The 27,427-nt window shown below is 40.4% G+C and overlaps 1 protein-coding gene across 3 annotated transcripts in view; it reads left to right on the top strand.

The window, feature by feature from the left end:
* The first annotated feature begins 2,960 nt into the window (after positions 1–2,960).
* Positions 2,961–27,427, top strand: part of FRS2 (fibroblast growth factor receptor substrate 2) — an 83,014-nt gene continuing 58,547 nt past the window's right edge. The window contains exons 1-3 of one of the 3 annotated variants that reach the window (XM_077832937.1): positions 2,961–3,112; positions 14,799–14,863; positions 22,599–22,682. The gene's annotated coding sequence lies outside the window, so the exon portion shown is untranslated. The remainder of the gene's footprint in view (positions 3,113–14,798; positions 14,864–22,598; positions 22,683–27,427) is intronic. The other 2 variants (XM_077832955.1, XM_077832946.1) reach the window with 2 other exon arrangements.

Here is a 27,427-nt window from a genome sequence, read left to right as displayed (position 1 = left end):
GATGGCTTGAACTAGAGGAAATGGTGGATTCTCTGTAACTTGAAGTCCTTAAATCAAGAATTGAGGACTTCAGAAACACAGCCAGGCATTATGGGCCTGCAGCAAGTGTAACACGAACAGACCTTGGTTGGCAGCAGGCAGGATTGAACCTGGGACCTCTGGAGCTAAATGCATGAGTCTCTACTGCATGAGCTAAAGTCATGTAGCTGTTAGCTAAGGCTTAATCTCTAAGTGGTCTCAGTGCCACTAGAGGGGACAGAATACCACACCCAGCAGCAGCAGGGGTGGCAGGTTCGTATAATTTTTGGTGGTGCCCAGAATGGTCCAAGTTCTGCCTTCCTCCCTCCACCTCCGAGAGGGAGTTTGGGTGCAGGACGGGGAGGGGTAAGGCTCTGGGAGGGAGTTTAGGTGTGAGCTCTGGGCTGGGATGCAGGAGGCGGGCTCTGGGAGGGAACGAGGGTGCAGGATCTGGGCTGGGGCAGGGGTGTGGGAGAGGGTACGGGGTGCAGCGCTTACCTTCAGGCGGCTCCTGAAAGCAACTCACACCCCCCTCTGGCAGCAACTCCTAGGTGGTGGGCCAGAGGGGTCTCCATGTGCCACTGCCCGCAGGCACCATCCCCACTGCTCCCACTGGCCGCAGCTCGGGGCGGGGACAGCACACAGAGACACACACCTCTCCCACCCCCAGGGGTTGCAGGGACATGCCAGCCACTTCTGGAAGCGAAATGGGGAGGGGGGGGGAAAGCCGCCTTAGCCCTGTTGCACTGGCGGTGGGGGCCCCAGGCCCTTTTAAATTGCCCAGGAGCGGCAGGCAGGGCCGGGGAGATACTCCCAGAGTGGCAGGCCAGGCTGGGGAAGGGACCTGGCCCCAAACTTTGGTTAAGCTGGACCCCCTGCTCTCACATTGGTGAAGCACAGGCCCCATGGGCCCATAGAACTCGCCGCCCCTGCCCAGCTGTGTGGTGTACACTTTACCTTTGACTCTTTTTTGTGTATGTCTATACTGCAATTAAAAAACGATGGCTGGCTCATGCAGGCTTGGGCTAAGGGACTGTTTAATTGCAGTATTTGGGCTGGCACTAAAGTTCTAGGATCCTGCGAGTTGGGAGAGTCCTAGAACTCTGGATAAAGCCAGAGCTGGAACCTCCCTACACCAGTAGTTCTCAACCTTTCCAGCCTACTGTACCCCTTTCAGGAGCCTGATTCGTCTTGCATACTCTTAAGTTTCATCTCACTTAAAATGTACTTGCACTGCTTGAAGATAGTATAGTGCTCACAAAAGCTTTTTTCATTTTAAGCTGGCAAGTCTGGAACTCAAAGCTTTCTTTGAAAAATCTACTGGCTTATCCGCATACAGAGGTTGTTTTGTCTTCAGACGTCATAGCAAATGTGCCAGCTTCAAACTGTTGTTTGACAGAGTTTCTTTGCAAAGGAAACACAAAGCTTGAAGTGGATTGCTATTTGTAGACATGAATCCAAAAGCAACAGATTCCTTGCAGAAGCGACAATTTTTGTTCCCCGTCATTTTCAATTTCTTACTATTTTCAGTCGCCACTACCACTGCTTCCAGCTTGTTTTAAAAAATTCTATCCATTTTTACATTGCAACTGCATACACTCCATGACAAGTTCAATCTCATTAATGTGCTTGCCTGCATAAGTAAATGACATAGAACATGTCTAATACAGTGCGTATACATGTTACTTTACCATATAATATAGTATACAGAGCAGCATAAACAAGTCATTCTATGAAATTTTAGTTTGTACGGACTTTGCTAGTGCTTTTTATGTAGCCTGTTGCAAAACTAGGCAAATACCTAGATGAGTTGACATACTCCCTAGAGGACCTCTGCATACTTCCAGGATATCCCTGATTGAGAACCATGGCTCTACACCACACTTAAACAGCCCTGAAGCTAGCTGAGGGTGTCTACTGCACTGCAGACATACCCATCATTTCTATTTTCATCATTCCTCCTTTTTCATCTTCTTTTATTAATTATATTGCTCCCTCTTTATAATTTTCTATACATCAACGGTTAAAAAAGAACATGAAGATACATTTGTACAGTGTTTGAAGAGTATAAAGCAACATCTAAACATGACAGAAACCAACTTCTTGGTGCCCAGTCACAAGTAATAAAAAAAGCAAATTAAAACCCTTGTACCTCATCTTTTCAAACTTGCAAAATCAGGAAGTTTTTACAAGGAAACTGCTGGCGGCCCTTCTCGGGAACGGGCCTGGCAACGCACTTCTCTAGTGCCCAGCAGAAAACAAGTATTTGTGGCACCTTAGAGACTAACCAATTTATTTGAGCATGAGCTTTCCTGAGCTACCGCTCACTTCATCGGATGCATACTGTGGAAAACAGCAGCTGACACACACAGAATTCCTAGTTCTTCCTCCCAGGCCGCTGAGCTGTTTTCTTTAGCAATTTCTTTGAGGCATGGGCTGCGCCTTTTACACCATCAAAGCCACTGTCAGCTCTTAACGCGCCGCGAGGACCAGAGTCTCCGGGGGCGGCGGCTGCATGAGAAGACCCACCAGACACTCGCACAGCCCAAGCGCCTCACTGCGTTTTGCACTGCGAGTCAGGCTGCGCCAGCAGGGCAGTGACACGCCGGCTCTTGGAGCCTGCCCGAGCCCAGGTGGGGCGCGACGGCGGCGGCGGCGGGCAGGCTCAGCCCCGCGCGACGGCCGGGGCACGGGAGTTCGGGGTTACGTAGGAATATGTAAATGAGCTCAGGCAGGCCGCACTTGGGATAAACCGTTGGTGTGAGAGCGAGGCTCCGGCTACCTAAACGCGTACTCCCAACGAGCGGCTCCTCCCGCCCCGCATGAGGCCAGAGCGCTCCCCGCCAGAGACGCCCCCGACCCCCTCCCTGGACCACGCCCCCTCCCTGGCCCCGGAAGTAGTTGTGGGGCTTGCCCCGGAAGTTGTCCCGGGCAGAGTCCGGCCCAGAGCGAGGCCCTGCGGCTGCCGCTATCGAGAGTTGCAGTTGTTCCTGGGGCTGTGAAAGGACCCAGCGCCGCGGTCTCCCAGCCCCCGGCTGCTCGGCCCGGTCCTGCCCCTGCCGGTTTCGCGGCCAGTCCTGGGCTCATGGAGAATGTAAGTGCTGGTTAGGGCCCGGCTCTGCGCCCGGCGCCTTCCCCCGGGTGTCGGCAGCCGGCTTCTGGGGGCGGGGGGGTGCAGCGTCCTGGGCCCGGCCCGGCCCGGCCCGGCTCGGTTCGGTTCGGTTCTGCTCTGCTCTGCTCTGCTCCGCTCTTCCTGGCGGTGACTCGTGCCAGCGGGAGCGTCCTGGGCTGCGGGAGCCGCTGCTCCCTATTGGCCCTGTTCTGGGCTTCCCTTGGGGAGAGACGTGCCGCTGGGAGAGGGGGGCCGGGCTGGGGACGTGTTTCTGTCAGTGGGGGGAGGGGGCGCTGCTGGGACCTGCCGCCGTGCTTGGGGGCCTGGGCGTGGGGTTGGCAAGTCGCTGATGCGAGCGTAGGGCTGGAGACCATCGCCGTGTAGGGCTCAGGTGAGGGGTTGGGTTTGGTTTGCGGGGGGGCTAACCTGTCGTTGCGTGTGTTACCAGTGGGGATAGAGTGTGTGTGTGTGTGGGGGGGGGGAGAGGTGAGAGGTGAGAAATGACTGTGAAAACAAAGGTGAGCCCTTAAAGCTGTCTTGACTGAGGGCTTACTGGAGGCAGCTCCTGTACGTTGTGGTCCCTGAGCTTGCTGACCATTCACCAGCTGATTTGCCTGCTGGGTCAGCCTTATCCTGTGTGTCCTGTCAAGGTTCCCTCTGTAGCTTTAACTGCTTCTATAATGTGCGTTTTAGGACTAGTATATTTGCTGTTGCATGCCCCTGATTGTGGTGTATTAACGCCCAGTAGTCCTGGAACTTTAAAGGTGCTATTCCTGACTCTCAAAACTAATTCTGAGTTCGGCTAGATTGATGAGTTAGTGCCAAAATAACACAAGTGTCTGATATATGTGGGTGGGGAGGGGAGAGGAGAGGATTCTGAAAATTTACCCAAAAATGATCCTCTGTGGGTGAAAATATATTAGACGTTATACTTAACAGAATATATTTCAAGTAGAAAATTCCCTTTTTGTAATCTCCTGCTAGGATTAGTTTGGTGGGGATTGGCCTCAGAAAGTTAAACGGTGCAAATGGTGCCTCACATCCTAGTTAATTATAGTGGACCACCAGGTCTGCTATAGCTAAGGTTTAGACCAGCTTTTTGTTTAAATCAGTTCTCTGACAGTTTTGCAACTTTGTAAGTGCTATGTCTGCAATACTGAGCTTTAACATCTTGAATTTTTTTTTAGCTAATTTTAATCTTCCTTTCATTGGCAATTCATAGAAAGCAATGATCATATTCAGGTATCACTTAAAATTTTATTTGACACTTAGTCATAGAATGATATACCTTTCAATTGCAGTGCATGTAAATAATAGAAGTCAGGCTTAATATTGGGAAGAGTTTTGTATTTGTCATTTTCTCCAGTGTAACCACAATATTTTGTATTAGTATTTTTTTCTGATGATTTCATTTCCTAATGACACTTTTGTAAATATACTTCTCTAAAACTACATAACTCTTTTGTCTGAACACTAATATGTAAGTGACATCTAGCATAATGTGCATATAGTTTTTCTGAATAACTTATTTTGATCTTAAACAGTTTTAAAATATTCGTAGCCATTCTACATTAAAATACCATTTTTATGATCTGATAACTATGTTGTCATTTTTTTCTTTTTGGGAGATGAACTGTATACATTATTGCATGTTTTTGTGGTGCATTTGTGATGCTCTGGTATTAAGACATGTGGGTTCAGATCCAGTAAATGCCCTGTATTCCTACTGAAGTCAGCAAGAATTCTGCAAGTTGACTCTGTTGTGTATTTTCCTTGGTTAAATACTGCACTGAAAACATACAGTGCTTTATAAATGTATTTGCTGGGTTTTTTTGTTTAAAAGGAAATGTTTATATTGGAATAAATTTACCAGTCCAATGCTAATATTCATAAATTTAGTTCTCTTCCTTATTTGACTCTAATTTGGATGTCGCGCCTTACCTAACAACCCCTTAGTTCATATGATTCTGTGTCAATAAAAAATGAAAATGCTTATTGAAACAACATTCCTGCAAATATATGTGTAGCTAAACGTCTTTCCATGATTTTTGCTTACTTTCATGCTTGTTTATTTTAAACACAAGTTGGTCAATTTTGTTGTTTAAGATTATACTGCAGTTTTTCTGTGGACCATCTCTTTGTAATGTCGTCAAGGCTTCAGATTTGAAATGAGTGTGGTGGAAAGAAGTTTAATTTAATTTTACCTGAAAATGTGGTGAAATTATGTATGCTCAGAGTAGCAAGGCTAATCAGCTCATTAGAGGGCAACCTGATCCTTCCCAGGGTCATCCCCCTGCAGAGCTGCCCGCAAGCACTACTTTGAGACTAAAAGTAATTCAGCACTCAGACTGATAAGTGACAAATAACAGAGTCATCTGACTGAGGTAGGTGGGGAGAGGATTTTCAAGATGTACCAAAAGGTAATCCTGTATGTACACATGTATGAAAAGACATACCTAACCGAAATATATTTATAGTGGCAAATTCCCCCTGTCTGTTTATTAAGTAGTCTATAAATAGTTCTAGCTTGTTTTGACTTACTATGTTCAACTACTTCATTTCTTTGTCTTCACAGGTACTCTACCACTGATTCATGTTTGTTTGCCATTTTGCCATCTTTTAACATTAAAAATAACTCAAAAATAAATAAGTGCTGATCCTGTCTGTTGCCAATCATTTTTGTCAGGAAAAATAAAATATTTGACACTTAATGTATATTAACATTTGTGTTAGTATAATCTGTCCTGCAAACACTTTTACATATGTGTTTAATTTTACATTGTAGTTCCTTTGAAGTCAGTCAGGCTATTCGGGTTCGTAAAATTAAGCATGTAAATTTGCAGGATTTTGTCTGCTTGAATTCATATGCTTATACATGTCTATTCTGTGTTCTGTACTGTTAGTGCTCAGTCAGTGAACTACATGGAAATTGTACCCTCCTAAATCTAATGTTCTAAAAATAATAGTTACTTTTTGTAACATAATTTAATCTTGCTGTATAGATTCTTTATTCTTATTCAGTATTCTTAGAGACTTTCTGGTGGTTCCAAACTAATTATGAATGCAATTACATCCATTTCACTGTGTGTCCTATTTAGAACCTGTTGAAATCAGTTCATTCCCATTGACTGCAGTGAGCAATGGATCAGGCCTTATAGTTTAAAGAATGCAGCTCATAAGAAAGATAGTGGATGAAATTAATGCCTGATTAGAAGGGCCAGTTAACAGGGCACTTCCTAAGGCAACATTTAAATCCCATATAACTTTAATTTGGAGTTGAAGTGGGCATAAATGGTGCATAGGGCCTTGTGTGGATGTTCGGCACATTAAAAAACTGTAGTCAGTTTGAGCTGTGACTCTTTGGATCTCTCAGTTAGGGGTATAATTGTTAACTCAACACTTACGCTGCTGCTGTTTTGCATTTTATTCAACATGGAGAGTGAAACTAAAACAGTGAAGTTGATCAATTTGTAGATTTCATTTTCTGGGTTTTGCACACCAGCAGTTGTTCTTAAGTCTCCAAAAATTTAAAACAACACTTAAACTTTAAATTGAAAAAAGTTTATTTTTTAACTTACTAAAATAATGAATAGATCTCTATTTGTGTTAAGTTTTGATAAACTTTTTAGCAACCTTATACTGAAAAATACTACATCTCTTTAGTTCTGGGGTGTCAAACTCATTTGGCTCAGAGGACTGAATTGCAAGTTAAATTATTGTTCCTGGTCTGGGGCATAAATAGAGGACTTCAGACTCCTCTTGATCCAGAGCAGTCTGACATTGATGTCACTAGGAGCTTTGCAGTGAGATCAAGGGAAGGATATGGCCTTTGTGTAGTAACTAAACTTAGATATTCTTCATTTAGTACCTTATTGTCATATTTAGCAACGTTCAGTGGGAAAAATATGTCCTCCTTTTAGAGCCACTGTTATTTCTGCCCGCTGTTTTTTTTCCCAGTCTCCTTTCTTTCTCTCTCCATCTTCCCTGTGTGTTTACTCTGTTTTTCCCTCTGCATTTTCTTACCTGAAGCAGCTCCCAGTTCCCACCTCCTTGTAAGCTTAATTTTCACACCTCCTTCCCCATTCTATCCATGAACATGATCAGCTGAAGATAGTTGGTGTTAACACTGAAATGTTGTTGCTGGATTTTAGATCTGAGACACCAGCTCCCCTCCATGAGATTAATAGGAAGAAGGGGAGTTCATGCTCCTCAGTCACTGTTTCTACCTGTCTGCAGACTCAGGCACCTGGCATTGCAGCAGTTTAGCTAAGTTCACATTTACAAACTTTTTTTTAACCATTAGGGTTAGGAACTTATTTAAATAAGAAAAAGAGAGCTGAAATTCTACAGTCTGAACATGTCCTGTGGGAAATGTAAATACATCAGGCAGACCATATCCAGCCTATGGGCAGTATGTTTGATGCACCAGCTATAATCAGTTTAACTGAGAAACTCTTGGTGGTGAGGTTAGAAGGGACAAATCTGTTGAACATGTGCATGTTCTTAAGGGCATGAAGAATCACAACATCCCTACCCCCTAAATTAATAAGAGGCTTCAGTATAAGTTGAACTTTTCAGTGTGTTGCTACATTTGTTATAATTTTCTATGTATTTACATTAGTGTGGTTTAATATTTTGGCAGTGATCATTCATAATGCAAATAGGTTCCTGAAACAATGACTTAGTTTAGCATTTATGGCAGATGCAGCAGTGAATTAAAACGTCTACCAAGGAAATGGTAAGACTATACAATGTGGTAAAGGGTGTGTGTGTGTGTGCGTGCTCGCTCTCTCTTGCTCTCACGCTCTCTCTCAGTAAAATTGATCACATTGACATCTTCAAAATAATTGAAATGTTTTTCTGTGTATGTGAAAGTTAAGGTGATAAACGATTATCAACGATGGTCAAATTTCTTGGTGTAGACAGAGATTAATATTCTGATTGTGTGGAAGTTGAAATACAGCAGCTTCCACTGTAAAAATGTTTAAGGGGGATAGATTTTAAATTTTCTGTTAATAGACTTTTTCTGTAGTAATCAGTGTATACAAACTCATTCTCTTTATACTTGGATCTGTGATGTATTCTCTGGCATACTACCATCTTCATTGCTTCTAGCTGAGTTGCAAAACAAAAGTTTCTAGTTGTCATGGTTGGGAAGAAGAGTTTGAAAATATGAATGCTAATGACTCAAAAACCAAAGGGTAAATAAAAAGAATCCCACATTTTATTAATTTTTTTTTTAAATCTCATGATTTGTTTGGGGGCTTGGCTCATGATTTTGGTGTGGTTGGCCTTGGCAATATTCTGCACACTGCTTGGTGAGGACAGAGTGGTGCTCCCGCATTGTTGTGACCAGCTGCTGCTTTTCTGTCCAGGACATCTGTTACCTGGACAACTTGTTTTGCTTTTACCTAAATCCATGAGCATGGTTCAACGGTTGGAGCAGAGAATTGGGTGTCAAGACCTGGTTTCTGTTCCCATGTGTCACTGAGTTGCTTTGTGTCATTGGACTGTCCCTTAAACATTTCTGTGCCTGATTCCCAATGTGCAAAATAGAGGTAGGACCCATCTTTATAGAACCTTGAGAGCGTTTGTATCACTACAAAGTGGTGGTGGCATTGCAAAATATTGTAGCTTCAACACTAGTGTTGCCTGTAATTTGGAGTAGATTTTTGGTTAGAGTCTGAAGTTGCATTAATTTTCCTTTCCATTTACCCAAATAGCAGTGTGCATTTAAGTTAGGGATGCCTGGTTTGTGTGGAAACAGTCCTATTACAGTACACTTCTGAATCAAGGTCTCCAGTACATTTTTAGGTTTTTTTCTACCTTCTCTTTCACACTACTGTAAGTGAATTAGTTTGTTGGATGTAAGCTTCATTTTTTAAGCTTATGTTCAATAGGCATTTGGCTTTCTTTCAGGTATTCAGATTTCTTTCTGTGTATATTTGACTTTGACTCTTGTTCAGGAAAATGTGTGCTTCAGAACTACTATTTTTTTGAAATATCTATCTATAATAAAAGCCAAGTACTATACGGCAGTTGGCATATTTGTAATACTGCAGGTTTTTTGGATGACTACTCAAATTCAAGAGGGGTTTGATCATTACATTTTTAGTTCTAAGAGAAGACCTTTTTTCCTTGACTCCTCTCCGTTGGTTTTTCTTCATGGTGGTATTGGTACTGGCAGAGCTGAGATGCTGCTGCAGTCATTCATATAGCAGATGACGGTTAGTGTAAACCACTGATCCATTACTGTGTGCTGGCTCAATGGTGAAAAGTTGCTGCAATTTCCTGCCTCTCTTTCAAAGAGAAAATGGACCCTCTATCCTGGTATGCTGGAAGCTGGAATTCTGTCGTTTGCAACAGTTAATCAAAGTTTTTAAACTTGTCTTCAGAGCTGTAATTTAAATCATTTTGCCTTGCTGATAATTCTGGTGAATACTATGGTGTGGCCCAACAAACTGTTTTGTCACACCACAGACTTATTTGCCAAATTGCTTATCCTTGATTGATCCTATAACTGCTAACATTATTTTTCAAGCAAGTTGGTCTGTAAACACTTTGGGGGAGAGGCCATGCCTTCCAACATGTTTGTACAGCATCTTTCACAATGTCATCCCATTCTGGGTGGAGACATTTCAGCATTACCACTATACGATTACTAATAATGATCATAATTAATTGCTTAAACATTTGGATGATTGTAGTTAAATGTTAAAATATGGATGTCAATCAATATAATACTAGTTAAGAACCTGACAATTGTACTTTCATCTTCATGCTTAATCTAGTTGACAACATATCCTTAATTTTACAAGTATTCCTAGTATGGAATGGCTTTATTTTATTTTTTGTGTGGTAGAACAAGAGTTCTAGAGGAAATCTTGAGTGTGACGGAGAGTTGGCTGTTTTTGCTATGTCTTTAGAAACTAGTGACACCTTTGCCCCACGTGGAGACATTGAAGCAATAATTTTAGAGGATCTCCCACTATACTTCACAGAAATGCAAACTACAGTTTTATATATAAACTGTTTCAAGTGAAGAATGAATGATCTAGTGTTTGCTATATTCCACTTCAGTACAAATGCATCGTACGCTGAGCTTACTTGAAGTGACAGCAATAGTTCTTTATTTAGTTGCAGAGCAGAGCAAAACAGAGCTGACTGTACAGCAGTTGTCTTTCAGACGTGTCTAAATTTTTCAGTCTATTTATGACTATCAACAAACACTTTGTACATAGTTTTGCCACGCATTGAATGCTTCTATTTTCCTTTAATTTAGCTTAAAACTAGTAATGGAATTCCTGAGGTTTTGAAAGGAATAGTTCTTGGCAAGCCTACAGTTTTGAAACCAAAGGCAAATTAAGATACCAAGCAACACGGAGGACTAGGATAGGACTACTTCAGAGAAGAATGTTAAAATTCTTCTGATATTTTAGAGAGTTCTTTCATATAAAAAAAGACTTCTCTTCTTTTAAATAAGTGTTTAAAACTGCAAATGTAAATATTATAAAAATGTTTTTTTAAAAAAATTAAATAAATAAATCCTCTAGCTCTATTCAGTGTCACTTAAATGTTAGGGCTTTTCAGCCAAGCATTAACGCTACAGAGTATTTCACACTTTTGAGGTTTTTTCTCTGACGGACTGTATTAAATATTTCAAATATTGATTTGCAGATGTAATTATTTCCTTAAACTATAGTATGATATTGCTTTTAAATTATAGCAAAATGGTAACTGAAAAACAAATCTAATCCTCCTCGGTCGTAAGAACTGTACAACTATCAGAGGGGTAGCTGTGTTAGTCTGGATCCACAAAAACAACGAGGAGTCGGTGGCACCTTAAAGACTAACAGATTTATTTGGGTATAAGCTTTTGTGGGTAAAAAACCCACTTCTTCGGATGTATTGAGTGAAAATTACAGATGCAGGCATAAATATACTGACACATGAAGAGAAGGGAGTTACCTTACAAGTGGAGAACCAGTCTTGACAGGCCAATTCAATCAGGGTGGATGTGGTCCACTCCCAATAACTGAGGAGGAGGTGTCAATACCAAGAGAGGGAAAATCGCTTTTGTAGTGAACCAACCACTCCCAGTTCCTATTCAAGCCCAAATTAATGGTGTTAAATTTGCAAATGAATTGTAGTTCTGCAGTTTCCCTTTAAAGTCTGTTTGTGAAGTTTTTGTTGTTGAAGGATGGGTACTTTTTAAATCTGTTTAATGTCCAGGGAGATCAAAGTGTTCTCCTACTGGCTTTTGTACATTACTATTCCTGATGTCTGATTTGTGTCCATTTATTCTTTTACATAGAGACTGTCCATTTTGGCCAATGTACATGGCAAAGGGGCATTGCTGGCACATGATGGCATATATCACATTAGTAGATGTGTAGGTGAATGAGCCTCTGATGATGTGTCTCATGTGGTTGGGTCCTCTGATGGTGTCGCTAGAGTAGATATGGGAACAGAGTAGGCAACAGGGTTTATTATAAGGATTGGTTCTTGGGTTAGTGTTTCTGTGGTGTGTAGTTGCTGGTGAGTATTTGCTTCAGGTTGGGGGGCTGTCTGTAAGCAAGGATTGGCTTGCCTCACAAGGTCTGTGAGAGTTAGGGATCGTTTTCCAGGGTAGGTTGTAGATTGATGATGCGCTGGAGAGGTTTTAGCTGAGGACTGTACGTGATGGCCGGTGGTGTTCTGTTGTTTTCCTTGTTGGGCCTGTCCTGTAGTAGGTGACTTCTGGGTACCTGTCTTGCTCTGTCAATCTGTTTCCTCACTTCCCCAGGTGGATATTGTACAGTTATCAAGCATTCTTAAAACTACAACTATTAACCAGTGCAATACGCCAGTCCAAAATTTATTTAAAACAGTTAAAATGCACTCCTACTCTTTAAAGTGTAGGTCCAGGCACCCTATCAGTGGGTGAGACACACGACTGCCCCTCTACACACCCCTTTATGCACCATTTCTATGAATCATTTACGCAATACTCAGGCTTTTTTGGTGACTGCATCTTCTCAGACAGCTTCAACTCCTGATTTGTGTGCCACCATCCAGTCTTGTTTCTCCTTCTCGATTTCTTGCAGTCATCTTAAGACTAGTGTGGCCTAAACTGGAGTCCTCTTCCTTTCCTGTCTCTGCTCATTTCCCTCACCGTTCTCAATTACTTCTGACAAATACCACCATCCTCCCTCTCACTCAGGCCAATAACGTGGGAGTCGACTTTGGTTACATCCTCTCCCTGGACCTGGACAAAAAACATGGATGTGCAAATACAGCTGCCTGTTTCTCCAGAATGTTTCCAAGATGAGTCCTTTCTTTTTCTCTTCGCAGCTAAAGGTCTCGTTCAGGCCCTTATGTGACCTTAGGTGTCAGGGTAACCCATACTGAAAATGCCAAAGGCAGGGCAGGCTGCAAAAAGGAGAGCAGATTCTCCCCAAACTGGTGGCTAACTAGTTAGTCACCAGTCAGTCACAAACTGAGCTCCTGATCCCTCATACTGGTTATCAAGAAGCTTAGAAAAAAATAAATCGCACAGTCCCCTTTATTGCATTCCAGTCGCCGGCTCCCAATCAGCAGATAGGTCCAATAAAGTGAGAAGTTATTTAAAGCTCTAGACACTACAAAATGTTCTTCTGATCCCGAAGGGCCAGCCACACTACCAGTTCAAGACTAGTCTGGATCTTACCCAAAATACCACACTGCCAGACGAACCTTGAGTATCTAAAACTAAAGGTTTTATTGTAAACAAAAAGAAAAGGAAGAAGACAGTTGTTAAATGGTCAACACAATCAGATACATATATATGACTTCAGAGTCCATATTTCAGGTTCTTAGCCGCATTGGTGAGATTGCTGTTGTGTAAAGTCCCTTTGGAACATAGACCATCCAAACTTTGCACATCAGTCCTTTGTTCAAAGCTTCAGTTTGTAGGGAAGTTACTCCAAGGTGAGAAGCAGGTTTGAAGACAAAATGGAGAAGATGCAGCTGCCTTTTTATATTCTTTGCTATGTGGCTTGTACATCATCTGTCTCAAACATAAGCTCTCAGCAAGTGGAAATGCACTTGGAGTCGTGTCCCCCCCCCCCCCCACTAAGAAGCTTCTCTCAGTGGGTTCATTGTACAGGTGATTGCCCTTGATGGGCCATTAAACAGGCTGGGTAGTGCTGATGCCAATCTGTTTTGGTGTGTCACCCAGATCCACAGCACATATTTGAGATATCAATATATTACACACATTTAAACTCGTGATACAAAGATGATACATATAAATAAGCTTATTTAGCAAATCATAACTTTTCCACTGATACCTTACATAGCACCTCTTGTAAGACTTATTGCGGTCACCCATATTCCATATAGCGTCACACCTTGACTACTGTAAGTGCCTCTTCCCCAGCCTTCTTGACATCCATATTGCTGCAGTCCACACAGAAGAAAGATGTTAAGAATCACTTCTGTAGTTGCTAGGTCCTCCTTGTGTACTGCATCAAGTTAGAGCCCTTTTTCCTTACCATGAAAACACTGTTTAATTCTTATCCTCCCTCCTTCTCTGCCCTTGTCCTTTTGTGCATAAACCCAACCCCACTCCTCTGCCATTGATTTCACTCACCACCCTATGTGTCTGTTTCCTTTCCTTCCATGCCACATTTTATACCTTCAGAATAGGGACTATCACTTAATATGTGTTGCACAGCACCTGTCAAAGTGGAGCCCTGATCTTAGTTGGAGGACTGTTAAATATTAATAATAATTAAAATATATCTATGCTTATGCACAACAAAAAGACCAAGTTGTTGTCCTAGCTATCTCTCAACCAAGGGTAGGTCGACATAGCTATGGTGCTCAGGAGTGTGGATTTTTCATGCCCCTGAGTGGGGTAGTTATATTGACCAGACCTCATGGTGTTCAGGTACCCTAGCTTGTCAGTCTGTATTTATAAAGCACCGAATCCTGAAACCTGCAATGGGCTGCCACCTTGCCTCCTTAAACTGATAAAGATGCAGGCAAACTATGCACCTCCGATTATAGACACATCTGGTCTCTGTCTTGTGAGTGCAAATTATTCCTATTAGGTGCGTCCTACAGTCTTATGCACATAACTAACCTGCCTGAAAAAGTGTCTTGGGTGAGTCTTCCAAACCTGGTTTCCTTTCCTAGTGATTCAAAGTGCTTTTAAGCTAGGGGAGCTCATTGGTGACACTATGACAATGCCATGCAATAAAGGTTTTGTGGGAGGGGAAGACGACTTTTTCTAACCCTAAGTAAATGGTTGCGAACAGTGATTTCTTGCATCTGGATGGCCTCTGAAACACTTTTGAGCCCAGGGTATATGGTCTGGTGAAAAAAGTAATACAGTAGGTTGTCATCCCTGATCTGCTGACCTAGGTGAAAATGACCTAAATATTTGTCTAAAACTTGAACAAAATCAATATTGAACAGGTTGTCCTTAAAATGGTCTTACTGCAGAATTAATGAGGGAAACACATTTTTTGAAATTGGGAAGGCCAAGTAGGTATTTTGGTCACAATGTTGCCAACTCTCATGATTTCATTACAAGTCTTATAATATTTGGTGTTTCTTCTTAAAGTCCTGAGCTCTCGGAGTTAAATGATTATGTTTAACTCTCTTTCTCTCTTTCTCTCTCTTTTTTTTTTTTTTTTTAAAGTTCCTAGACCTCACATTTGTGGAGAAAAGCTTAAACATGAACACTAAAGGCTCAAAAAGTAAAAGGTAAATAAAAACATCAGAATATTTTTTTTAAAGTTTTAAATCCATTCCAATTACTGTAAAGAGTTTGAGGCCTGAATGTTTGCGGTGCACTGACGGTGAAAAGATGAATTTATTGTTAAGCTGTCAGTTGAAACATAGTTACAGTTTCTAAACTCATTTTAAAAGCAGTTTGGTTCCTTCTACAGTAGGAGGTCAAACTGTTAGAAACAAGACCTACTTTAAAATCCAATTAAAATCTGTTAAAGGCCCTCTGTTAGGGGTATAAACAAGATAGACAAATGCTACAAAAGTTACTCCAGCAGTAGCTTTTGAAGATGTCCTCTTGTTGCCTCTTTCTTCAGGAATTTTCATTTTGTTGACATTCAGATTGGTTGGGACCTAGATTCATTAAACATCTGACAAACTTTACCTCTCATATCTACCTTTTTATAACTTGTAGAATTTTAGAACTTAAAGGGACAGATCCTGATCTGTGTTTGCCTTTTGGGTGCTTAAAACCTTTAATCAATTAGGATAGCACTTAATATCTCAGCATTTATTGTGCAGCATTTAGGCTAGTCATTGGTTTGGGAGTTTCCAGATAATAAATTGCAAAACTATATAAGACATTGGTCACTTGAGTGTTAATTTTCTTTTTATACACAAAACATGACCAAAAAAATCTAACTGGGTTTTAATATGGTAAACTGGATGGTCCTCATCACCCTACACGATACTCATATTGGTACAATGGATTATAGTTAAAACAAGTAATTTATTCTTTAACCTCTGCTCTAAATTTTTAAAAAGTATTTAATAAGGCATGGTTGGTCTGAGAGGATGCCAGCTTTTACTGCGTTCTGGGATCTTGCCGTTATAACTGACTGCTGTTTTTCTTCATTCACTGTGGGGTTTGTTTTTTTTTAAGAAGTTCTGATATCCCAGTTCCTGATTTCTCCCCCGCCCCCCTGAAGTTGGAGTTTGTGGGACAGATAAATACTACATGAGCCTTATTAGTTAATGAGGAGAGCTGAGTTATAGACACTTCAGATATTAAATAAGATTAATTTTAATCTTAAACTGGAATTTTAAAGTAGCGATGTTTACCTCTAGGTAGGTAGTTGTTTAGGGTATTTGTGGGTCCCACTTCTGGAATGGGTTGAAGCATTGCCCAACTCTGTACCAGACCTGTATGGCATAGATAACCTGATCTTGGCAGATATTTAGTATTATACAATTAAGGAAAGGAGTTGCATTAAAAATGGGGATTGACAAGGACAGGACACATTTATGCTAATAAATGGAGTGACATTAACCAGCTTGTTATGCCTTCTGTATGTTGTAATATAAAGTGCTTTTCTGTTAATTATATAAGGTGAATGGATGAAATGGAACTCTACAGATCAACTGGTTTCTATACTGATTTAAAGTCAGAATAGGATTGAGTGTAATACTTTTCTGAAATGTTAAATCCTAGGCATAAGTTATTAAAATTTGAATGAATGCAACAGTGTATGTATAAAGCAAGTAGTTATATTCTTCAGTAAGAATGTCTTCTGCTTTATGAAAATTCTGAAAGTTATTTTTGTTCCATTTGCTATATCTTTAGGTGCCGCAATGTTTGACAACCATATACAGTTGCACTGTTCCTTTCTTAAAATAACAGTCAACATTTTATTCCAAAACCTGTACTCTGTTCTTCATGCCAGAAAATCTAGAATGGATGTTCAGATTTTTACTTGCAGTCTCAAATATTCTACGTAAAAGCTTGTGGCTTTTTTTAGACAGATACTTTATTCTAGTTATGAAAGGTAATTGTCTTTATGTAGATTTATATCTAAAATTATGGTTTTGTAAAAAGAGGCAATTTGCTACAATTTAGATAACAAATTATCTTCTGTTTTCTTGATAATGCTGATAGGTTAATGATTGTATACTTTTTTCTGTAAAACAGATTTTTAGCTTTCTCTGTTTCATCATATGGGTGCATTCAGGCTTAAATAAATTCAGCTCTTCCATTACTAGAGTATACAAATGCTAGTCATTCAAAATGTCAAAGTTTGGATGTAACCCAGGAACTGAAAAGAATGTAACCTTTCATGTATTGTGAGATATTAAGCCTTCCTAGTGGGGAGGGATAAGTGAGATACTGTATTTATGAGGTTATTTAAACAGTTAGGCTTTAGAGTTGTTGTGTGCCAAATGTCTTTCTGAAGTGTGTGGCATACTGTACCAATTAAAGAAATGTAGCTGCAGAGTCCTTCAGTATTCTCGACTTTTTAAGATTAATCATGGAACCACAGCAGAATACTTTGAAAGAATGATGGAACGCTAAAAACTAGCAATTTATGGTGAAAAGTTGCAGTATTTCTGTGTCTCTGCCACTAACAGTAAACATTTTGGGCTGTCAGTTGGAGTGCTTTGAGAATGAACTTTTTTTACTTACCACTACAAACGTTTGATATTAATCAACTCCAGCACCAAACAAAGCATTAGTGGATTTTTCAGTTAGACTACCTTCCATGAATGTTCTACTTGAGGTATCAGAGTAACAGCCGTGTTAGTCTGTGTTCGCAAAAAGAAAAGGAGTACTTGTGGCACGTTAGAGACTAACCAATTTATTTGAGCATAAGCTTTCGTGAGCTACAGCTCACTTCATCGGATGCATACTGTGGAAACTGCAGAAGACATTAAATACACAGAGACCATGAAACAATACCTCCTCCCACCCACTCTCCTGCTGGTAATAGCTTATCTAAAGTGATCACTCTCCTTACAATGTGCATGATAATCAAGTTGGGCCATTTCCAGCACAAATCCAGGTTTTCTCACCCTCTGCCCCCCCCTCCCCTGCTGGTAATAGCTTATCCAAAGTGACCACTCTCCCTACAATGTGCATGATAATCAAGGTTATGATCATTTCCAGCACAAATTCCCCCCCCACACACACACAAACACACACACAGCAGGAGAGTGAGTTTGTGTGTGTGTGTCAGAGGGAGGGGGGGAGAACCTGGATTTGTGCTGGAAATGGCCCACCTTGATTATCATGCACATTGTAGGGAGAGTGGTCACTTTGGATGAGCTATTACCAGCAGGAGAGTGAGTTTGTGTGTGTGTGTTTTTTTTGGGGGGGGCGGGTGAGAAAACCTGGATTTGTGCTGGAAATGGCCCACCTTGATTATCATACACATTGTAAGGAGAGTGGTCACTTTGGATAAGCTATTACCAGCAGGAGAGTGGGGTGGGAGGAGGTATTGTTTCATGGTCTCTGTGTATATAATGTCTTCTGCAGTTTCCACTGTATGCATCCGATGAAGTGAGCTGTAGCTCACGAAAGCTTATGCTCAAATAAATTGGTTAGTCTCTAAGGTGCCACAAGTACTCCTTTTCTTTCTACTTGAGGTAGCTAGTCAGGTATGAAACTTCAAATTATAAAGTGACCATGTTTAACATTGTGGCATTTAGGAAGATTATAGTAATGGAAGGAATGAGAAGATGTCTTGTTTTGCTCATAAACCTATAGTTGCTGTAAATAAAACTGTAGCAAAGACTGTTAGTAAAAAGTATGGTGTTTAAATTCTTTTACATCAAAGGAAGCCTGCTGCCAGGTGCCTCATAACTTAACCCTATTGACAAATGTAAATTAACTCTCTTCTTGCAAACTCTAATTCTGGATTGATTGGTTGCTTTTTCCCAATCTAGATTGACAGGGAGCAGAGACTGGTAATCTCAGGAGTTTTGGTTCAATTTCAGTCCATTTTCCAGTGCCTCAGGAGACAGTGGTACCACAGTGCTGCCCCTTCACATTTCATTTCAGCATGAAGAGAAAAGCAGCATATTTAGTCTTGAGAAAAGAAGGCTGGTGTGGGGGGAAGTTGATAACACATTTCAAATAGGGCTGTTATAATGAGGATTATAATTCACTGACCTCCATGTCCACTGAAGGTAGGACGGGAAGTAATGGGCTTAATCTGCTGCAAGAGAGAGTTAGGTTAGGTATTAGGAAAAACTTTCTAACTATAAAGGTAGTTAAATTCTGGAATAGGCTTCCAAGGGGGGTTGTGAAAATCTTTATCATTGGAAATTTTTTAGAACAAGGTGGACAAACACCAGTCAGGGATGGTCTCTGTTTACTTGGTCCTGCCTCAGTGCAGGGAGATGGGCTTGATGACTTCTCATGGTCCCTTCCAGCCTTCCATTTCTATGATAAAATGGTCTCAATCTGAGTTTTCAGCAGAACAGTTTACAGTTCTGGCATTTGGGACTCTGCTTTTAGTGCAGGAGCCCAAGTTAGAACTGAACTTTGAGATTTCCTAGCTTCATGTTCAATTTCTTTTTGGTGCTACTACAAGATGAATCCCACTCATGCTTCCCCTAGATGAGTTTCTGTTTTTGGAAGTTAACCTTTTGTCCAGCACCCTTTAAACGTTAGCAGCTGTTCTATGAAAAGGGGTAAACAGAAAAGGTTTTTCAGATGCCATCCATTTAGTGATACGATAGGCAGCATCTTGATTAGATCTCCAGCTATAGCACTAGTTATTTCCTGGAACCTCAGTTTGGCTCAGAGAAAACTCTGAGAGCTGCCGTTTTAATTGCCTGGTTGTGTATATTAGACTGCATCTTCCATAGAGAATTGAATGAGTGGGATATGTGGTACTATATATACCATGGTAGCTCTGCCATTTTAGATGCAGTTTTGTCCTGAATCTGCACTTTCACTTAATTACTCCATTGCAGTTGCATTGGTTTTTTGGGTACCTATGCCATAATTTCTGGCACAGGTCTCTGAAGCAGTGATCTGAGAGAGATTTTGAAAGGCTTTTAGGGAGTCGCATAGAATCGAGGAAGATGTCAACCTCCCATGATTCTAAGGAAACTTCTGTAATTTAATGGCCACTATGGAACATTCACTTCTGTTAGTTGCACTGACAGCCAGTCATAAACCAAAATGATCCAAGTGACTAAATTCAGGTGGGCCTGGACCTCCTAACTCCCTTGATGATCGGTCAGCAGCTATCGGCCAACTGACAGTAGTACACTAAATAGGAAGGTTGAAATGGGCTATAGGTTGAAGCAGAACAAAATCTAATGCAGTTGAAGAAATTAGCCACTCCTTAAATAGTGCATAAATGAATTCCACAGTGTTTGCACAATTAATTTGTACAGGGAAATGTCTTCTACCTAACTCATCCCCTGTGTAGTAGAAGGTTGAAACTATACCACAGACCACGTTAGCAGTTTGGGGTAAATGAACGTGTGGTAGGGTGGTGGGAGGGTTATTTTACACTATTCGTGCCCATCCAGACTGGCTCAATGCTGGTGGATGTTAGTATGGTGGAGGATTATTTGCTGATTAGTCTTGCTTGAAGAAAGTCTAAATCAAAATAGTGGTATGACTGCCTGTCTGCTGTTGGAGAATTTTATGTGAATGAATGGAGCCAGATCCTTAGCCTAGTGTAGACTGGCATAACTCCATTTACTTTAGTGGAGTGACAACAGTTTACACCAGCCCACGATCTTGTCCAGTTGGTGTTACAGGTGTGCTATAGGAACCAGTTGCTGATTGTCATGCTAAGGTTTTTTTTAGGATAGACTCAGATTTAGGTTTCCTACTTGAAAAGTGACTCTTCTGTTAGTCCTATGCTTACTTATAGAATGATAGTTAGGTACTTTATCATATAGATTACAATTTATAGTTTTATCACTGGTAGGAGGACATGGCTTAAAACTTCTGGGAAGATGGCTGTTTGAAACTCCCAAGATATTGCTCTTCAGAGTTTCAGCAGTCGTTCTACTGTAATACTGAAGGTAGTCATTTAGAATACTCTTAATTGCAGTATCTCGGTGCCTTTCAGAATTCCTATTAACTGAACCTTGATTTGTTGGTGTGGAAGAAGCAAATAGATAGTGATGAGCAGCTTGTATGCTTTCTGTTTGTATGGAGCAGGGAGAATACAAATCATGATTTAAAAAATCAAAATTTTTATTTAAATTTTTCTAGTTTAAATTTGCTAGTTCTTTTCTTCCCATTATATTGTCTTAAATTAATATGGATATCCTGTTCTTGTTCCTTTAGTTTTCTAATGTTCAGATTTTACTTAGATATTTTTTCTACTAAAAAGTTTCAAACTTAAAATGTTCGTATATGCTGAAAAAGATGAGTCCAGAAATTCAACCCCCGTCTTCCAAAATATTGAACCATCACAATTCAGGAAAGCCAAAATGCATTGATCAGGCTACACTCCTGCATCAGGGTTTGCAGTTTGAAGTCAATTAAATTTGTGCTCCTAAATCACTTAAGTGATTTTGAAAATCCCACTAATGGGTACCTAAATATGAGTTCAGGGGCCTTGCTTTAGGCTCCTGTTTTTGTTAACTTTGGGTTGTGCATATATAAATCATTGTACAGCAGATCTAAGTAACTTGAGCAATTTTGATCTGAAGTGACAAAGATTTTTGTCACTCAGAAGTTTTTAATAAAAATACTTCACTTTCTGATGCTGGAAGCACTTATTTGATTATTGTACTTTAAATACTTAAATAATCCCATTGGAATCCACAGGACTGTACATGTGAGTAAAGTTACGTTCTAGTTTGTGTTTGTGGCATCAAGGCCTTAATTTTCAATATAGTGTGTTTTGCTTTTGGCCTATAGCAGTTTTGTAAAATTCAAATAAGAGACTCTCTATCAGTATTGGCATTTAAAAAACCTCAACAAGATATAATTGATTATACCTATTAATCTAAAGTTGGTATAGCAAAATTTTCAATATAGTTTTACGAAGCCCCAATCTGATTTAAATCAGTCACTTCAATTGCTCCACCCAGTTATGGATACTGAAAGTTTTAATAGTAAGCTGCCAAAACCATCATGACACACTACTAAATCAGTTGAAGACATCTCCATTGAGCAGAACAACTGTCCTGTGCCAAATATATCAGAATATGTGAGGAAACCTTTGTTGAAGGAGTTCCATCTTCTAACATCCTAAAGGCCCATTTCACTATTTGTACTTTTTATATATTTTAATACAGTATCATTCTGAGCTCTAACTGTGGTAGAAAATTAAACACCCAACAAAGATAAATAGTCAGAATTCAATAACAATACCTATACAAGGACATATGGTCTACATAATAGTGTGGTTGTATGACAAGCAGCAATGATCATGGATCAAAGAACCCATATGTAATGTACCTGTTGCAAGGTTAGTGAGCCTTTCAGATGGTTCACATCCCAGCTTTCACTTGTGCTTAGGTTCCTCCCTGATCATGTGACTATTGGCCTCAGCAAGGCCTGGACTGGGTTAGAAAATATCTGCCTCTTGCTTCTTACTGTTAGTACTCTTGTAGCAAGGGGTCTGGAGCCAAGACTGGTGTGGTTCCGTGCTGAGAGAGAACTGTAGAGGGAGCCATAGAGGTCTCTGCACTTAAGACACCTAGGAAGAGCCTGGGGAGAAGGTCTAAGAGGATACGAGCAGGTATTTGAAGTGCCCTGGGGAAGAGTAAAGTAAAGCAGTTTGGAGTGAACAATCACTTCACGGTTTTGGGTCCTAAGGCCATAGATAAAAGAGAGAAGCTCCTCTGTAATGCCACAGATAAAAGAGAGAAGCTCCTCTGTAATGCCACATGTAGGTTGTATGAAAACCCCGGTAGTTTAGGGGAAGGACTTGGAGGAAGCTGTGGCCCACTGACAGCGAAGTACTTGTTTGTGAAAGGCTTTGTTGTGTTTTTGGTCTTTCCTTTACTCCAGAAAGGAACTTTTTGGTTTGGCTGCAGTCACAGGGAGCCCAGGACTGGTGGGAAAACCAATGCATGGCCGTCCGGCTCAGATAAGGTAAGCTATATCCTTATGGTGCCCAAATAAAGTGAAACAGACCTCTAGAAATAGGGCATCATACAATCACTCCACATCTCTCATTGTATACTTCCTAGGAAAGCCTAGAAGAATAGATATGTCTTGCATCATGCCTGGGAAGTTAACAGACTTGGGGTCTCTTGGACCAACAGGAGAATTGAGTTCGAGTCAAGAACACATTCTCAGTTGTAATTAACTTTTTTAATGAAGTGGCTGTGAGCTTGGTTGCCTCTGATCGCAGCTTCTGGAGCAGGTATCGGCAACCTTTGAGAAGTGGCGTGCCAAGTCTTCATTAATTTAAGGTTTCGCGTGCCAGTAATAAATTTTACATTTATAGGGGCCCCCGACGGAACCCCAGACTGGCAGTGGGCTGAATGGGGCTGGTGGCCAGGACCCAGGCTGGCAGCAGGCTGAGCGGGGCTGATGGCCAGGACCCTGGCTGGCAAGAGGCCGGTGGCTGGAACTCCAGACCGGCAGCCTGCTGCCGGTCTGGGGTTCCCACTGCCGGCTCCTGCCAGCTGGGGTCCTGGCTGCCAGCCCCGCTCAGCCCGCTGCGAGCCAGGGTTTCCATTCGCCCAGGCAGGCAGCGGGCTGAGTGGGGCCGGCGGCTGGGACTCCGGCTGGCAGCAGCATCCGAGTAAAAATCGGCTTGCATGCCGCCTTTGGCACTTTAGGTAGTCTGGGCCCAAGCATTTGGGCAGGGATTTTCAAAAGAGCATATATGGGAGTTAGGAACCCAAAGCTCATTGAAATTTGGGCTTATGGCTCACTCACTTATGGTTTACAAGTCATAACTAATGCCTTAAATTCCCGCTGGAGATTAATTTGAAGCCAGTGCAGCTCTGGGGGCATGCTAATGTACTGTCTGTATAAAGCGCTGCTTGTTTGTTTTCTGCAACTTAAATATCACCTCAGTCTTCATTGAGTCTCAGCTGGCTAGCACTTCTCCATCCCTCGGTCTCATAAATTAGGTAAGTAACTCAACTGCTTCAAGTTCAGATGAGATTGAGAAATAAGGGTGGGGTTTAGTATGAGCTACAGCAGATTTAGTACACTATCTCGCTAATTCTCCTAGCATCCTCGCATACATGCTGAATGTGACCAGCTAGAATCCTGTAGCTCTGTAAATGAAAAAGCTTTGGGGAGCGGAGTTATTATTCAGCATAATCAAAGTGACTCCATCAGTCGCTGCTAGTGACTCCAGGCATGTGACCAAAATCTCATGATCAGTAGTAACAAAGGCACTATCTGCTTGTATAGTTGATCGTAATCCATCACCATAAGGAGATTTACCAACAAATCCATTCCAGTGACTGTATTATCTAGGCTTTAAACCAGGGATATTTGAGGATCCCAGATATAAAAATGCTGTCTATCTCCTCCCAAAAATATTTCTGTAGTTCCTCCATATTACCTTTCCACAATGGTAGGCTTATGAGTTGTGTCTAAAGGGATCTGGAAATACCTGAAGTGAATTTAAAGGTACTTTACCATATGAAAAGAGAGTTGCCCATTCTTCAATTCAGAATTGTTAAGATGAAGTAATCAAGCAGGTAGAATTTTCCTTTTTGTACTTTAGATTCACTAATCTGGTACCATATTTCTGTGTTGAGGGTTTTTTGAGTGGGGGTGGAAGGAAGGAAGTGTACGTTTTTGTATATTTTTCTATCATATTTTTTGTGAAGGAAGGTTTTATGTGAACTTCCTCGTAGCTATCAAAATCAGGAATAAATGTAAACTATTTCTTAAGTATACTGTGGAAGCTGCAATTTCGGATGCCTAGTGAAGGCAGGAGTGAAAGTTCCTAGGGTACATGAGAACCTTTCTGAGGCACTGGTTTTGCTACCTTTCGATGTAGACAATAAATGCTAAGCTGACTAGTTTCTAAGCTGGTATACTGATATGCAAATGGGACAAAATTCTACTGGTTCTCCTCTAACAGCAGTTGGCCACCATATTTTTATAGTTGCTGTTCTAAACTACTTTTTTAACTTCTTTAATATTGCTTGTACTGTTAAACGGCTGCTGTGCTCTATTTTGGAGGTAGCTGTCTTCCAGTAGAGGGCAAAATAATCACAATATAATTTGTAAAGCATCTTTTGGATCTATTTGGATGAAAAGTGCTATGTAAATAAATTTCTCTGAAAATAAAGTACAATACAATGGTACATCAGGTGTTTAAAATAAGAAATTCTTATGAATGCTGAATGAAAGGGCCAAAAGTTGTCAACTGTATGCATATAATGCTCGTGGTGGCTATGAACTATAGAGCTTTATAGTCCTGTTTCAGTACAGAGCTTTATGTCAAGAACTATTCTTATAAAGCTTCAGAGGGGTAGCTGTGTTAGTGTGGATCTGTAAATGCAGCAAAGAGTCCTGTGGCACCTTTTAGACTAACAGATGAAGTGGGTATTCACCCACGAAAGCTCATGCTCCAATACGTCTGTTAGTCTATAAGGTGCCACAGGACTCTTTGCCACTTGTAAAATTTGCTTCCATCCAAGTGCAGTCCTATTAGGGGAAAAATTCTTTTCAAGCCACTGAATGGGAAAAAATTGTTACCTTCTTCCTCTATAAAAATGTGCTTGCTTGCTATTGTGAAGTATCTGAAATGTGTGGTTTTACTACTAAGGCTTAATTTCCTCTGTGAAGAATAATACAGAGAACTTTGTTGTTTGCTTGAGAGAAGGGAGAGCAGAGGGATGAAAATCTTCCCCATGTTTGTAACCACCTTCATGTTGGTCATAATTGGACAGACGTAACAAATACAGAATTTCCAAAGGGAAGGTCTGTTCATTAATGCCAAGTTTTACATAAATGCAATTTTTACTGAGTCAAGTCAACACTTTTGAAGGCAGCCCTTTAAAGGTTTGGCTTTAATTTCAAAGCTGCTGAGCACCCACAGTTCCCATTGACTTTTTAACGATGTTGGAAGTGCACAGCATATCTGAAAAATCAGGCCAGTAGTTTCATTTTGATGGGCAAAGGTTTGACCAGAGCTTCCTGTTTATTCAGGTGAGAACACACACTTACTTCAGAGAAAAAATAGTTTGGAGCATTTAGCTTTATCTGATAAACATCTCCCTACTAGTTAAGTGGGCTATACTCTAATTCCTAGATATCTGGAATTTTGTGTTGGTGCTGTCATTTTTGCATGGTATATAGTTTTTGATGCTTCTAATGCAACATAAATATAAGTTAAAATATAGACAGTGACAATTTGAAGGGTACCATGCTGTTCACATGTGTCTTGATTTGCCAGTTTGAAGGGTACCATGGTGTTCACATATGTCTAGATTTGCTAAGTTTTAAAAAATGTATAAATGCCATTTCTGATATCAGAATTTAAATTTCTATCATAAGCCCTATTTTTCAGGAGTTTATAAATGGAGTTTCCAGTATTTGTTTGAAATGAAACTTTGTTTATGTGACTGCAGATTTGTGCAAACATAGAAAAATCTTATTAAGCAAGTCTAACAAACTGGATATTTTTATTTTATTTTGCTGTAAGCTTAATATATTTTGGTCAAACTCTATTTGAAAAGTCTAAATTACAAAAAGTCCCAGTTTTTCTTAAATTTGATTAGATGCCTCTTGGTATCTTTCTAAACAGTCCTAGTTATTTTTTGTTTTTAAACAAAATGAGATACTGAACATTCATAGTAACTTTTAAAAGTAACTGCTCTGGGAGAAAAGATAAAGCCTTGATTTTATTCTTATTGGCAGTTCATCAGCAATAGATGATTCATCAACACAAAATTCTTTAACCGGTCTTTTAGAATTGTTAAGATAGTCACCTTGGGTCTGCTTAATAACATCCCTATATTATAGACCAAGGTGCTTTTTTGTGTGTGGGTACTCTGTTTCATGTAACTGTCTTAAGAGAGAAACTACAAAACCTGTTTTAAAACATTTAAGGTTTCTGACACACATCCAAAGCAAACTATTTCAGTGCTCTAGCCTTCTTTCTAGGTTGTAGTAAAAACAGTATGTAAAGCAACACTGTTAAAAAATCAGTGAGATAAAGGAAAGAGAGCCTTAATGTAGAATTTCCTGACTTAAGATTTTGACTTGAGTGTTTTAGCATTTTAACATTTATTTTCATTCAACCCTTGTATGTCCTTAACCTGATCTTTTCTATATGGTTGGAGTATCAGACCCCCCACAACCTCAGCTACAGTTTTGTTATAAATTTAATTTGTATTACCGTAGGAATAGAAGAGTTTACCTTTTGATATGTGCATACTCATAATTACTGAAGCTTGTATAACGTACAAAAGTTTCAATATTTTTTGGTATACTGACTTTCCCTAAATGTCAATGCTGACCAAAAAACCACAACCCCAGCAAGTTGTTTGGGTGTGACTAAAGTATGTAAATATTAATCCTGAGTCACTTGGATTTCTTTTGAAGTATTGAAGATTATAGCAGGAAAACTACTCTGAAGTTAAGGTAGAAAAAAGAGCTGGTAATATAATGGTTTGCTCAGTAGCCCTCTGCAATATTTAGTCTGTGAGCTGTATTGCGTCTTTTGTCTCTTATAAAATGCAGTTGTTGGGTTGTTTCTGGAAATTCACAATATTTTGGCTTGGTTAGAATTGGCTTTATAACATATTTTCAACTTTAAAATATAGTACTGGTGTTGCTTTTATTGAGTAATATCAACTGCTCTTGTTGCAGTACACAGATTATACAGTAATGGGTGTGATAAAAGAATAGCATAT

Source organism: Eretmochelys imbricata, chromosome 1 (assembly GCF_965152235.1).
Source record: "Eretmochelys imbricata isolate rEreImb1 chromosome 1, rEreImb1.hap1, whole genome shotgun sequence".
NCBI lineage: Eukaryota > Metazoa > Chordata > Testudines > Cheloniidae > Eretmochelys > Eretmochelys imbricata.
This window is presented reverse-complemented; position numbering and strand designations above follow the sequence as displayed.